This window comes from Drosophila bipectinata, chromosome 4 (genome assembly GCF_030179905.1).
Source record: "Drosophila bipectinata strain 14024-0381.07 chromosome 4, DbipHiC1v2, whole genome shotgun sequence".
Classification (NCBI taxonomy): domain Eukaryota; kingdom Metazoa; phylum Arthropoda; class Insecta; order Diptera; family Drosophilidae; genus Drosophila; species Drosophila bipectinata.
The window spans coordinates 18899617-18914574 of NC_091740.1; the positions used below are offsets into that span (position 1 = coordinate 18899617).

A 14958-nucleotide genomic window follows, 5' to 3' on the forward strand; every position below is an offset into this window, starting at 1 on the left:
TTTCCGTCTCCATCTCTCTGCCGGTCTTCAGCAGTGATCCGAACATTAAATTTCGTTCACACTGCTGCAAGATTGTTTTTCCCTCCGTGTCAACTCCAAGTCCGAGTTTTCCGACACAACGGCAGGTTGAGATTTTCTAATAATCTATAATAATCTTAATATTCTGAAAATTTTTTCCATCCGTCTCCGTTTTGTGTGCTTCCCATATTCCTCGCCGTTTTCGGCCTCTCCGTTATCCATTCGATTGCCAACGGTCGAGGCATATGTGCATCCATATGTGCGTACATACATACGCACATACATATTTTTTTGGTGCAATTAATCCGCGAAAAATTCGCAAGTGAACAGTGAAATTGTGTGGTGACAAAAAGAAGGCATAATTTAATTGGCCACCGGTGTGAATTAGTTCCGGAATTTCCAAATTCACCGAACAGTCCGCCGCTGTCGTAATATTTGTTTTTTAACTTCCTCAATCAGTGTCATTTTTTACACCACATAACTTTTCTGTTCCTCCAATTATACAGTCCACTTATCAAAGCTCCATTGTGCCAACATATGCCCACATGCCCTTACATATATCCGTACCTGCATGCATGTCCATATATTTTCTGCCTCCAATTTCAGGAAATATATAACCGATAAAATTTAACCTATTCAGTCCACTTATCGACGTTCCACTGTGCCATCATATGCCCCACATGCCCTTGCCCTACTTGCATGCATGCCCATATATTTCTCAATATTTTCTGCCTCCAATTTCAGGAAATATATAACCAAACAAATTAAAAAAAAAATAGTTTATAATTACAACTACAAAAATTTATTCAATTCGTATTTTCCGTCCGAGCAAAGAGCCAGGCTTTTTTAATTTACCTTTCCGGCCACTCAATAATTAAAGTCGAAAATTTAATTATCGAAAAAAATTATAATTAAATAATTTAATTGTCGATCTTCTTTCTGAACCTAGCCGCGGTTTCCATTCCACCGTTCCAGCTTCGGGTTACTTAACCTCCATTGATTAAAAATTGAAATTTTCAACTCCACCCGTCTGTTTCCATAATAATTAAATCCGACAATTAGGCGAAAATTAATTATTTATTTTTTTTCTCTGTGTTCAATCCAAGCAAAGGTTAAGTCCACCTTTCCGGCTCCGCAAATTCGAACATAGTTAGGAATTAAATATTTACGTACGAGCCATACTGGTCGAAATATACATTCATATATAGACAGTCATCAATTATTTTTCCGAACGATCACGAATTTTCCGGTCCTTGTCCATTTTCCGTTTCGTCATTTTCCTAACGCTGCTTCTACTCCGCATCTGGCAACATCCGCCTACAATCCGAGCAAACCTCGTCTTCTTTTGGGTTTTTTCTGGTGCCTGAAGTTTTTCTTTCCACATTCGAATTGTGCCGCAAACGACTTTCCTTTCCACATTGGCGCCACTAGTTCGCACTCGCTGCTTTTAATTGCCTTTCATCCGCGATCTCACCGTTCTCATCACATTAGTGCGACCGGCCACCACTTCGTACGAGGCACCTGTTGCGCAAGTCAGTCGACAAGCGCTGACCAGCGAATTGGACTCTGAGAATGCCCACGGGAGACGACAAAAAGTCGCGTTCGATCCCAGCCATCCGTTTGGACAGATCTCAATCCGCATCTCTGCCCAGCTTTTGAAGCCTAAGGCTACCAGTGCCAGTCCAAGGGCAAGGAGTGACGAATCCGTCAATACAACCCCCGGTCCTTCACAGAGGCAGACTCACTCCGTTGCAAAAATGGCTCCAAGTGCGGTAGAAGTGGCGTTGAAAAAGTTCATCGCCACAACAGATCGAATTATCCAATTTGAGGCTAACATAAGTACTCCGGGCGCCCCAGAAACGGAAATAGGCTCCCAAATCATGTGCGAAGTTCATCGGGACCAAATTCGGGCACTATGGGAGAAGGTGGAGAAGAGCTATGAGAGCTGCTCCGATTTGCTAGCCGTGTCCGACGACAATGCGGCCGCCTCGACAGTGCTGGAAGCGAAGTACAGCTACTGTTAGTCCGTCTATTCGAGATGTATTGCCCAGCTTCGGGAGAAAATTGCCTCCCAATCCACTCAGGCTCCCGTCAATGTCCACACGCCCGCGCCTACAGGCTGCCGGTTACCTCCGGTGGATACCGAGGTCTTCGCGGGTGATTATCTTCGGTGGCCCACCTTCAGAGACTTGTTTACGGCCATTTACATCCAAAACTCGCGGCTCACCCCGGTAGAGAGGTTGTTCCACTTACTGTCCAAAACAAGTGGTGACGCCCACGCCATTGTTTCCAAGGCTCCGCTTACCCATGAGGGATTTGTCGCCGCATGGCAAAGCCTCACAGACCGCTTTGAGAACCGGCGGCTATTGGTCAACAGCCAGTTGAAATTCCTTTTCAACATCCAGGCTATTTCTCAAGAGTCCGGGGTCGCGCTGAAAGAGCTGCAAGCTACCATTCAGAGTTGTCTGACAGTCCTAGAAATGTCCTCCGTTAATGTTGAGGCTTGGGACTGTCTCCTTGTATTTATAATTTCGTCAAAGCTCCCCAAAGTCACACTTTCCATGTGGGAGCAATCCGTTCATAACAAGGCCGAAATTCCAACATGGAAGGAATTAGATAACTTCCTGACAGAGAGCCATCGCACTCTGGAGGCCATCGACGACGTCAGGCCTAGTGCCTCCGTGCAATTTCCGCCAAGGTCGGGACTTCCTTCTGCCCCTGCTAGGAGGCTCACTTCCTACGAGACTCGAGTGGTTCCGGGCCAAAAGGGCTGCGATCTCTGTTCGAGGGAGGACCACCCCATTCGCTTATGTCCGCGTTTCCTAGAAATGGATGTAAATGGGCGCTCTGACTACATAAGGAGGAAGCAGTTATGTTTACACTGTTTTGCCCGAGGCCACCAGCAACGAGACTGCCCGAGCGCCCATACCTGCTTCACATGCCACAGCAGACACCACACCTTCTTGCAGCGCGGCAATCCATTCGCAACCGCTCCAAGTCCGCCTACGCAGCTTACCGCTCCAAGTCCGCCTACGTCAACAAACGGCTCAGAGGATCAGTCGAATGTGCAGGTGTGTTTCGCTTCCGGGTCAGGAGCCGTCCTACTGGGCAAGGCCCTTATCAACGTGTGCCATTTGGGGTGCACCGTCCAGGCACGAGCACTGATAGACTCAGGCTCCGAAGCGACTTTCATAACGGAACAACTGTTCAACCTCGTCAAGCCTCCCTTCAAGACGATTCAAGCCCAAGTTTCCGGCCTCAATCAGACCATTTCCGCGCAGTCTACTAAATTGTGCCATTTCTCCATTCGGTCGCCGTCTAGACCCGGGCTACAATTAGAGACTGCGGCTTACGTTCTTCCGCAGTTGGCAGGAAATCTGCCATCATATCCGTTTTCGCGAGATCTTCTCAAGGGCCTCCCCGACATTCCCCTGGCGGACCCCAACTTCTTTGAGAGCTCCCAAATCGATGTGTTATTAGGAGCTGACATTCTTCCGTCCATTCTCCTCGGTAATTCCAAGGCTAACATCTGCGGGTCGCTTCTCGGTCAGGAGACCATTTTTGGATGGGTGCTGACAGGCCCATTCTCTCCAGCTAACCCCCGCAGCGTGTCTGTTTTTTCCGCACGAGTTGCCCGCAGCCTCGGTGACTCACTGGAGTCTGCAATGGGATCCATCCATTGAAGAAGTGTCGGCGCTTCCAACGCCTTAGTGCCGAGGAGCGGCTCCGAGCGGTTCTCGTGAACCGCTATTGCTCGAGCTTCCTGGCCCACGAGCACTCCGACGGATCCTGTCGGCGTGGGGACGGCTGTAAGACGTGTGGTCAGGATCACCACACGCTGCTGCACCCCGTGACCAAGGAGCACCGGTCACCGCCCGCGGGAGACAGTACACGGGGTGTCTCGCTCTCTCGTCGGCCGTCATCCGCCAACTCCCGGCGCGGTTCGGGTGCTTCTCGCCCTGCGTCCGCCATTTTCCGGCATTCCCCAAACCGATCCACGGCCGCCGACTTCCCGGCACTCTTCGATAACTCCTCGGCATTCTTCCGCCACTGGCCGGCAGCCGTCAAGTGCTCCACTGCATTCGTCCGCCACCCATAAGGTGCCGTCCACCGCTCGTCCGCCCGCGTCATCCGCGCCTAGGCAATTTTCCGCCTCTCCTCAAGGGCCCTCGCAGGACGCGCCCACCCTATCGTCGCTGCTGAACCGGAACAGCGACAACACCGGGACCCGGATCTTCGACACGGGGGCCTTCATCGACCCGTGTACGCCCCTTTAGCTGCAGTGACGCATAGCTAGCGACGAGGGATCTGTTGCAACCCGAGCGATTGCAAGGGGGGGAGGATGTTTACGTGAGGGGCCGTTGTGCCGCAACTTTAAGAGCGCACCCGCGCTGAAGAGCGCACCAGCCTGAAGAGCGCACCCGCGCTGAAGAGCGCATCCGCGCTCGCCCCTCTTTGCGCTCTCGCTCCTTCGTCGGCCGTCGTCGATCGTATTTTTTCTATTACTTTTGCCTTGTTTCTTTTCTAAGTTAAGTTTTAATTCGATGTACGCAGCCAATAAAGCTGAACGCGCTTCTTTTGTAAATTATTGAAGACGCCCCCGACTTTTCATTTCATCCCCATTTCTGGAGTCTTTTGCGGAACCAGCAACCCCCTACAAACAGTTATATTATGATATTCTAAATAATTATCGGCCAACTATATTCGATTTTGCGATATATATCCGGTTGTAACTGCAAGGGTATATTAACTTCGGCTCCGCCCGAAGTTAGTTTTTCGTTCTTGTTCTTTAATAATGCCTCTTGTAATTTTCTTACAATATTCTTCGCATGACAATCATAACTTCCCATGAATTTTCTATTGGATTGGGGTTAGGATTTTGTGAAAGCCAATCCATAAATGTAAAATTTTAATTTTTTAGACGTTCTATTACAATTTTGGCAGTATTTTCTCATCTGGAAAATCTAAGTTATATTTCCCCAACAGAATAAAACACACACACACATCAACGCGCATTGTTGGTTACACTACAAGATATGGTACTTTCTTGTATTGGTGAAGTGCCAATTGTTAGAGGCAACTCCCGGGACTTAAATTGGCGTCAACCCCCAAACTATTATATTTCCCCATTATTATTTTCACCATGAACCGTTTTTTTAGTATGGGATCTATTAAGGGGTTATATACAGTTGTACCGCGCTAAAAAATGGAATTTTATCGATTTTTTTTTGACACCATAGAAAATATTTATAAAAAAAAGTTTTACCGACGTTGTTTAGTACATGTTTCTGGGTATTTAATTAAATTTTTTCATAAAAAATATTACATAATAAAAATGTTATAGCCGAATTCCCGGATCATCTTTTTTCGATTATGTCTTGCAGTGGACATGATATCCCAAAAACGGTTCATCTGAAATCCAAAATTCAAAAAAATTTAGTGAGTATATTGTATTGTCTAGTCCGTGAACGAGGGATTTTTAAAAATTTTTAATAATAAAAAAATGGCGACGGTTTTAACAAAAAGTGTACTTTTTCAAGGTATAAGATTTTTGATTTTTATGCTTCAAAAAAGGAGTTTAAAAAAAAAAATGAAAATCTCTCGTTCACGGACTAGCTAATATCATAATAAATAAGGGGTCAAAATTTGGTGATGATCAATAGTTTTTTAGCAATCGTGTCCACCCCGTTTAAAGTTTTAATAGCTACAACTTCGGTTCTATTTTCGGAATTTTTGTGAGAGTATTCCCAAAAGTGTATAGAATATGCAATTAAAAAAATCGATTTTTTTATCTATCACAACTGTATATAACCCCTTAAGCCTTTCTTCTGGTTTAAACCAGCCATATTCTTTCCAGTCTGATTGCATCCGGTTGCATTTGGATTCGTCGTGCCAAATCACGCGTTTCCACTCTTCTGTGGTCCAATTTTTATGCTTCCGTGCAAACTTGGTTGAAGCCTTTGCATATTTATTTAAAACTGATGGTTTCTTCTTCTTTATGGGAAAAGAATTGCCTTGCTGCCATTTTTTGAAGAGTCCTTCTTTTTTGGAATTACATTCCACGACTCCATTCCACGACTCCATTCCACGAGTCCACGACTTACATTTTTTGGAATTCCGTGGAAGCTTAGGATGGATGCAATAGCACGCATGGATAAACCTTGATTAATCATAGTCACAGTTCTGTTTTCATTATCTGCCGATATTTTCTTCATTTTTTTCAATTTTCATTCAATTAATGATGATGATTTCATTCTCTAAATTCTGATGATGACAGGTGATTTATTAATACAAGGGTTTGTTGCTAAAATTAGTTATTTACATTTAATAAGTTGGTTATTTAAGGATTAAAATAAATATGCCATTTTATAAATATGCCAGCACTTAAAAATTAAATTTTCGGGATGTGTTCCAGATCAATAATATATATACTTTACAGGGTGGCAGATGTCTCCCTAACTGCGTTGCACACTTTTGGCCAAAATTATAATACCCTCAAAATATTATATATAATACTAGCGACCCCGTCAAACGTTGTTTTGCCCTTTTTTGTTTTTTATAAGGGCTAGCTGTTTTTTCTTCATTTATTTTGGTTAATAAATGTTTTTCAGTATTTCAAGTACATCCAGTATTTTCACGTACAGCAAAATTCCCCTCGCCAATATCTAACAGTTGTTTAGAGAAAGGATGGATCCTGAAGCATTTGATCGCGCATATTCTTGGTCAGTTCTTTTTCAACATTACGCCACAGTTGCGATGATTTTAAGCAAGCATTGAATTCATCAGCGTACATTAACCGTGAACACCTGAAAGGAGTAACAAAGGGCCGTAAAATAGTTTATCATTGTTCCTTATATCCCTAATGACCAATCCAATTCCCCAAGCGAATTTTTACGTCCTATAGTGCATTCATCCAAAATATGGGCACTATGCCCATAGACGATTGTTTTTATGCTGCACACTGCATCTGGATTATTTTGAATGTTCAATGACAGCTTAAGTGCTGAATGAGCTGTTATGCCTCCATCTAATAAGGTTGCTGCAACGCCAGAAGATGCAATGGCCAACTCGGCAGGAAGAAGCGAAATAAGGAATGTTCACTTTGGAACTTTCACTTTGAATGTTCACAATAATCACTTTGGAATAAGCAGAATTTTCAACAGGCTCTTACTGGAATGCTAGTCGAAGAAATTGCCCAGATGTGAATCCTCGATAAACCTGTTGCCGTTGTTAGTTAATTCTTCTTCTAACTATTAATCTGTGCGCTTCTCTTCTTTGAAAAGTGGTCTTTGTTGATTATGTTCATCTCGTGCATCTTTCGATTGTGATTCACGTAACTGCGCCTTGCTTACACGCGCCTTTTCATTACCTTTATAAATTTGTTCTCCTGATCTCGCATTCTTCTATCTCGCGCAGCTCTAGAATGGACTGTTTGATGACTAAAATTGGCCCAATTGCGTTTTCTTGGCATTGGTGACTGTAGATAAGTAATCGGCGGACCCCTATTTCAGGGGCATATGACACACACATAAATGTACAATACGTTACGCTCTCAGCCTACTTATTGTTATTCATTACTATAAAAGCAGCCATTTCGGGGGAGTATAATTCCCGTTGTCGAACGGGATGAAAAGTATCCTATGTCAGTATGTATCCTATGTATCCTATCCCTTACTACTCTAATTTTTTTTTTCTACCATATTAATTTTTAAAAATATCTATACGTGAAGTTTACGTGATAAAATTTAATGGTTGTCCCTAATGGACAGTTTTAAATAAACATTACCCTGCTATTACAAAAAAAAAAAAAAATTTTGACAATCGGTAGTCTAAAAAGAGTTTACGATAACCCAGCATGCAAAGTTAGGAGCGCTCCAAATTAGGTGTCTGAAAAGACCTGCTTCGAAGCGTTTTTGGAGTAAACACATATTTCAGAGCGATTTAGGAGCGTTTTCGGAGTAAACACATATTTCAGAGCGATTTAGGATCGTTTTTTGAGTTAACACATATTTTAGAGCGATTTCGGTGCGTTTTGGGAGATAATGGAAAGTAAACACAAAGTAAAGGGCTCGATTAGAATAACGGACTGCAGATTCTTGCGACAAGAAAATGCTAGAAAATTTTCAGTTTGCTCATTACGAAACTGAAAGTCGGACGGTTTAACACGTAAAGTGCAAGTTAAATTGAAATTCTAAAAAAATATCTTTATAAATATATAAATATATTGACATATAAATAATAAAAATGAGTGATCGATGATCAAGCCGAAATGAGTCGAAAAAAATAATTAATGCTCTTAGAGCTAAGCGACGCCGCAGTGAGTCTCCACCGTCAGTGATGCTCAGCGAAGGAAATAAACATATAAACATAATAAACATTAACAAACATCCAGATAATTACATTAACCAAAATTCTATAGAAAGTGATGATGACTATTTAACTAGCGACGGTTATAATGAGTGTAATAAAAAATCTTTCCGTGAATTATCGAGCTGGGCAGTTTCTTTTAATATGACATTAACAGCAACAATTAAAGGTAATTATTGTATTTTAAATACCTTTCATTAACCATTTTAATTAATATTTGTTTTTCTTTTATTCCAGGAGGTTTCAATCAAAAATTTTCGGTCGATGATAAAATATTTCCAACAATATGCGGCAAGTGGTTCCAGAATGCTTCGGATAGAGTTAAATATTATAATAAGTCAGTAAATAAAGTAAATAACTAGTAAATTTTGTATAAAAATAAGATAAACAACTGAAAATGAAACAAAAATTAATATAATCGAAAAAATTTATAAAGTATGTTTGATGTTTAAGTTTATATTGAATACTATAATGTTTAATTTTTACAATTTAAATAATAAATAAGTAAATGAATAAAAATGAAATCCAAATGAGTAAAAAAAGTAACTTTTTGGGGAGATTTAAGTGCCTGAAAAACGCACCTAAAAGTATCTTTTTGTGCTGTTTAAAACGCACCTAAAAGTATCTTTTTGTGCTGTTTAAAACGCTCCTAAAAGTATTTTTAAGGGGTGATTTAGGTGTCTGGAAAGGCTACTTTTATGTGCGTTTTATGAGGGCTTTCACTGCTTCATTCGGAGGGTGAAAGCACCTTTTTAGGAGTCAAAAAAGGACACTTATCGGACTCTCAAATTACCATCCTTATGACGGACCATTTTCAAGGGGAAAAACGCTCTTTCCGGTATCTTTTCGGAACACTTTATGGGTGTTTTTAGCCAAAAGAAAGGTTCAAAAAACGCTCCGAAAACGCTCATATTGCATGCAGGGAACTGAACTGAAATGAACTTCATTACTGAAGATCTTGTTCAACGCTTACAGATCCGTAGGCAGGCATCGTGTATCAAATTGTTTGGATACTCTTGGAATTGCTCAAGCTGATTCAAAGGTTAAGAAAAATCAATTAATGGTAATGAGTTTCCGTTCGGTCCAAAGAACTTACCTTTAGCAGACCCATTTGTTTATGAACCTCAGCAGATTGACGTGTTAACTGGAGCTGGATCACTTTTTCGAACGGTTGTCCGTTGGCCAAATAAAACAAGCCATCCCGAGATCCTATTGAAAAACAATATATACAGGCATGCTCCGGTTTTCACTTTCGGTTTTCGTTTTCGTTTTGGGACCAAAACCGAGATTTTCGTTTTTAGGTGCTCCGGTTTTCACAAGTTTTTAGTTATCATTTTGCTATCGAAACGTTTCATTTCTCATCATTTCTTGCTGCCAAAACATCTGATTTGAAGTTTGGTCAGCAGCAAACAACGCGAAAAAATGCCTTTTTTATTTTCAATTGCATCTTTCGAAGCCAAAAGAATTAAGGGGTAAAGCCAGAAAAGCCAAGTTAAGGGGATGCCACCTTTTCAATGGATTTCATTTTCATTTCATTCCGGTGTTTTCAACAATTTTTTTTATACACTTTTAGCACATAACTAATTAAATTAAATTAATTAATTTAAAAAAAACATATTTTACCCAATTTTAACAAATTTATCGCCATCCGTTTGATTATAAAAGTATTTTTAACTTGCTTTTTCATTCTATCAAAAGTATGGCAGCTTAGGCGATAACCCATGGTGTCGGACTTATCGGTCGCTCACCACAACGAAAATTGTTGTTGCCGACGGCAAAATTTGATTTCCAAATTTGAGGTGGGGTCAGAAATTACTTGTTTTAAAAATAATTACAAGCCTAATTGATCTTCTAGAGATCTTAAAAGAACGACAACGTTTTCAAAACGAAAACGAAAACCGAAAGTGAAAACCGGAGCATGCCTGATATTAAGAATATATGGAAGAATACGAATCCTTCGGTCATATTTCCCTTAAAAGCACTGCTATGTCATACCCCATCAGTGTGTCTTACGGCCTCAAACGCACATCGATCAAACTACGAGTCGTTTTTGACGCGTCTTGTTAGACATATACACAGAAGCACAAACGACTTATTGATGGTTTGTCCTGCAATCCAGAAGGAGTTATAAACACTTTTTCGGTCTGACTTTTACGTCGACAATATATTAACGGGTGCTGGTTGCATTGAGCAGCAAAAAAAAATTAAGTCTGAAGTAACTTAGGTTCTTTAAAACACTGGGGTCGAATTGAGCAAGTGGTTTTCAAACTCGCGATAAGTTACTGATGACTTACTCGTCTGATGACTCAACCAGTGGGAGATTTACCCTTAGATAGAATTCGTGAGGAGATCGTCAGCCTCTACAACAGTGGCTCACTTGAAAAATGGTCGCAACGCACGCCAGCACGGACAAAAGGGCAGACTCTTCGTTGTCACGACTAGCGTAGGAGCAGAGTTTAGGAGAGTAGTCCTTAAGCTGGCGCGGTTGCCAGTTATTTTAAGACGAGAGAATAAACGTAATCGCATAATTTAAACGTATTAAAATTATATTCTAAGTATAGCTCTGCACTTCTTTTTCTGATTCTTACCACTATTTCTGCCGTTTTTTTTTTGCAGAAACTGGATTGGTTCCTTCTCCAATCGCTTTCTTCAAAGATAAGCTTATACCCACTCAGCTTATGTCTGGTCACCACTATTGTTGCTATATTTGTGATGGTGTCAATGACTGGATTCAAGGTCAAGGGCTTAAAGAGTTCATTAGTGGATGAAATTCACTTAAGAAAATTGAGACCGTTGTAGTCCGAGCATAATACCCTAAAGGAAGCCTGCTAAGGATAACAGAACACTGTTGTATAGGTTTTTAGTCTTTTTAATAGGAACTTCAAATTTTGAGCATGTTAGTAGATGCTGGCTATCTACATTACCCTTTAAAAAGATGTGTACAAAAATGAAACTGTTAAGTTACCGAGCATTTTTCGTAACTGGAAAATAATGTTTTAAAAATTCCCTTCCAAGAATAAGCCCAATATTTTAATTATTTATGTTTATTTTATATACAAGCGACGGTAAAAAATCTGTCCCGAACGATACAGAATCTGAGGGGATGGCGAATGAATGCGAGCGTGGCTCAACGCGTCACATAGATTCTGAGGTGCGGCAACGAGAGAGACGGTCCCGATTAAGACGGCGAGTGCAGGGCGCCGATCGATTGAAGGGCGAGAAAGGGATTGAGGGCGCCGGTCGAAAGTGCAGCAATGTAACGTGACGATTCCGTGAAGAATCGCACAATCTAAAGGCAAAGCTTTACGTCATCAGATTACATAACTACCAGTGAGGTAGCTAATGCAAGTCGTAAATCATTAAAGAACAGTATGAAAAGTAATGGTTCCAGACTTACCCCATTTTTAATAAGAATGATGTTTTATTATGTGGAACTCATTCCGCAGGTATTAGGAGCATTTCTTCCCATTAACCCATTTTTGATAGGAGCATTAGAAAAACCTGACTCCAAAAATAAATCAAGACACTTTTTAAAAAGAGTCCAACAATGTAACCTCAACGGCTTAGTTGACAATACGGTTTTGTTTTTTATATATATGTATCTATATATGCTATATCTAATGGGTGCCCAACCCTATCCTCACAGAGCTATTTTTTTTTGTAATTGCTCAAACCATAAAAGCTTGTGCTCACAGGAATATTATACTTACATTTCTTTCGAACTTTGCTCGGAAGAAAATCAAAAATGTTGAAAATTTTATGTTGTATCCTAACGGCTACAGAAACGTTTATTACACTCGCATTTTTACCCTTGCAGAAGAAGAGCTTTCCACTATATAGTACTAATTTAAACGGGCGACGGCAATGACCGATCGACTATTCTGAACGATCGTCCGAAAGCTCGCTCCGGCGAAATTGCTGACACAGCCTCTGTCCGGATGCTCATGCATAGCTGGCACTCACTACCTATTGGAGTGGCTGCTATGATTATTTCATTAAACTTTAAGTTTCAGTTCTAATTTTACAAACATAACTCCTACAATCTGTCGGTAAAATCTTATCACTGAAAAACTGAAGACGTATAAAAAAGCGTTTTGCTCAAAAAGGAAATATAATTTTATTTATTTATTTTTTTTTTTTTTTATTTTAACATATTTAGTATCTAGTATTAAATACCAAATTTAATAATAGTATTTAATGTTAAGTCCTTCGGCCTGAGAAAATAATAAATTAATGCAAAGAGTGTGTTAAAAACCATTCGAGACATTCGGCTACATTGCTCATTCCAAAAGCACTCTTCTTACTTCCCACCAGTGGTGTCATTTCCGCTTTTTTCCCGTCAGATCTGGGTTTTTTTGAAGCGTGATTGCGGGAAAAATATGAAAACAGCGGGCAGCGGGAATTCTGGCTTTTTGAGCAAATTTACGCAGCTTTTTTTTTTTTTGTTTACTTTTTGATGCATTCTCTGTTGAAAATATTTTAAAAATCAAAAAGAAACAAATCTCTCCAATCCTTGAGTATTTTGGTACTCCTAATATAGATAAAATTTAACGACTGTACAACGACATAACCATGGTAGAGTGGGAAAATGTCGATGATACTGTTAAGTTCTGGGCTGAAGTTCTTAAATATCGGGATTCTGGCGGAAACTGCCGTTTTCAGGAATTGGCTTCAGTTGCTCTGGAAATGCAGTCCTGCCTTGGTCGAATGCCGACGTCGAGCGGTTATTCAGCCAAGTACATTTAATAAAAACGAAAATTCGAAATAACATGAGCGTTGAAACGTTAAACGCTATACTGAGTATAAGGTCCATATTTTAATTTGTATCTTAAAATTATAAATTAATTTACTTAAAATTTGAGGTACGGGCTGCGTCGACACAATATGTGCTGTTTTAACTATAATATACCACCCAGCTGCCTATCTACAATTGAAGACAAGAAATTGTATCCAACTGATGATGATGATTGTTTGGTCATCGAGAGTTTTCGATGCCGTAAATAAAAAATCAGAATTTAATTAATTTCAACGTTATAAAACTTTATTCAGGCCGCATATGAAATTAGGATTTATGTACAATATTTCAAATCCAATTTAGGATGCGAGCGCAGTAAGAAGACGAACGAGAGTGGCGCCAACCTTGCAGAATAGGCTGAGCGGATGCTCGCTAACTATAAGCGCCGAAGTAGCGAAGCCGAGCGGCCGAAAGAGAGTCGGCTTGCGACCAGCAAAACATCAGTTACTTATTAATTGTTGTGTTTAAATTAGTTGCTTGCTGCTTGACCCGACATTCTCCCCCCAGTTGGGGCTTCTACTCCAACTTCATCTTTAAGGGGCAAAAGGCACAGCTTAGTCACTGCTCGCTTGGTAATTCCAGATGAGGTTTTTATCACCGCCACTCGAAAGATGCCATCCCGACCAGGGATTAACTCCATTATTCTCGCAAGCGGCCATTTCATCGGAGGTAGATTCTCGTCCTTTACTAGCACCACATCGTTCGGGGCCAAGGCAGGACCAGAGGCGCGCCATTTGGAGCGCTGCTGGAGAAGACTTAGGTACTCCTCCTTCCATCGGGACCAGAAAGACTGCTGCAGGAAAGACACGCGCTGCCAGCTGTCCAACCGGTTGAAGTTCAGCTTTGTGACATCAGGCTCGATAAAGCTGACTGACGGACCACCAGTTAAAAAATGAGCCGGGGTCAGAACATCAAGGTCTGCAGGATTTTCTGAAAGAGACAATAAGGGTCGTGAATTTATAACAGCCCCAATATGGCACAGTAGCGTTCGCAGCTCCTCGAATCCCAGAACTGCAGATCCGACAGCTCGGTAAAAATGGTGCTTGGCGGTTTTAACAGCCGCTTCCCACAGACCACCGAAAGGCGGAGATCGAGGAGGAATAAAATGCCATTCGATGGACTCCATAGAGCAAAACTCCAGCAGTGACCGTTGATGCTCTTCGCTTAGAAATAATTGGCGCAGCTCCTTTAGCTCGTTTTTGGCTCCAACAAAGTTGGTTGCGTTGTCAGACCAAATATGTTGAGGACTTCGGCGGGTGCATATAAACCGCTTCAAAGCCTGCAAAAAAGACATTGTGGACAGATCCCTTACAAGCTCCAGGTGGACGGCTTTCGTAGCAAAACAAATGAAAATGCTAATGTAACATTTTACTGGAGCCTTATTACGCACTTCCGGCTTATAATAGAACGGTCCACAAAAATCCACACCAGTGACTCCGAAGACCTGGGAGCCGCTAACTCTTTCCTCCGGGAGATCAGCCATAATGTGCTGCAACAGCCGAGGCTTAGTCCGGAAGCATCGGATGCATTTGTGTAATGCCTTCGTCACGGTTTTTCTCCCCCCAATTGGCCAATATTGGGACCGAATAATTGCCAACAGTGCGCGAGGTCCCGTATGTAAATTTCGCTCATGGAGGTCAACAATTATAGCCCGCGTAACTGGATGGCTTCTTGGAAGTATAATTGGATGCTGACTATCAAAATCCAACGACGAATTTTTTAGCCGGCCGTCTACGCGCAACAGTCCAAATTTGTCCAAGAAGGGAGAGGATGAGGCA

General features: G+C 41.3%; 1 protein-coding gene and 1 long non-coding RNA gene across 2 annotated transcripts in view; one reads left to right on the forward strand and one right to left on the reverse strand.

The window, feature by feature from the left end:
* myo (growth/differentiation factor myoglianin) overlaps nucleotides 1–14958 on the forward strand; it is a 434902-nt gene that overhangs the window by 303910 nt on the left and 116034 nt on the right. The window lies entirely within an intron of this gene.
* Nucleotides 8592–9618, reverse strand: LOC138926803 (uncharacterized). The gene is made up of 3 exons (XR_011443471.1): nucleotides 9482–9618; nucleotides 9179–9416; nucleotides 8592–8694 (listed from the first exon to the last, which is right to left on the reverse strand). It is a non-coding gene; the product is annotated as an uncharacterized lncRNA (long non-coding RNA).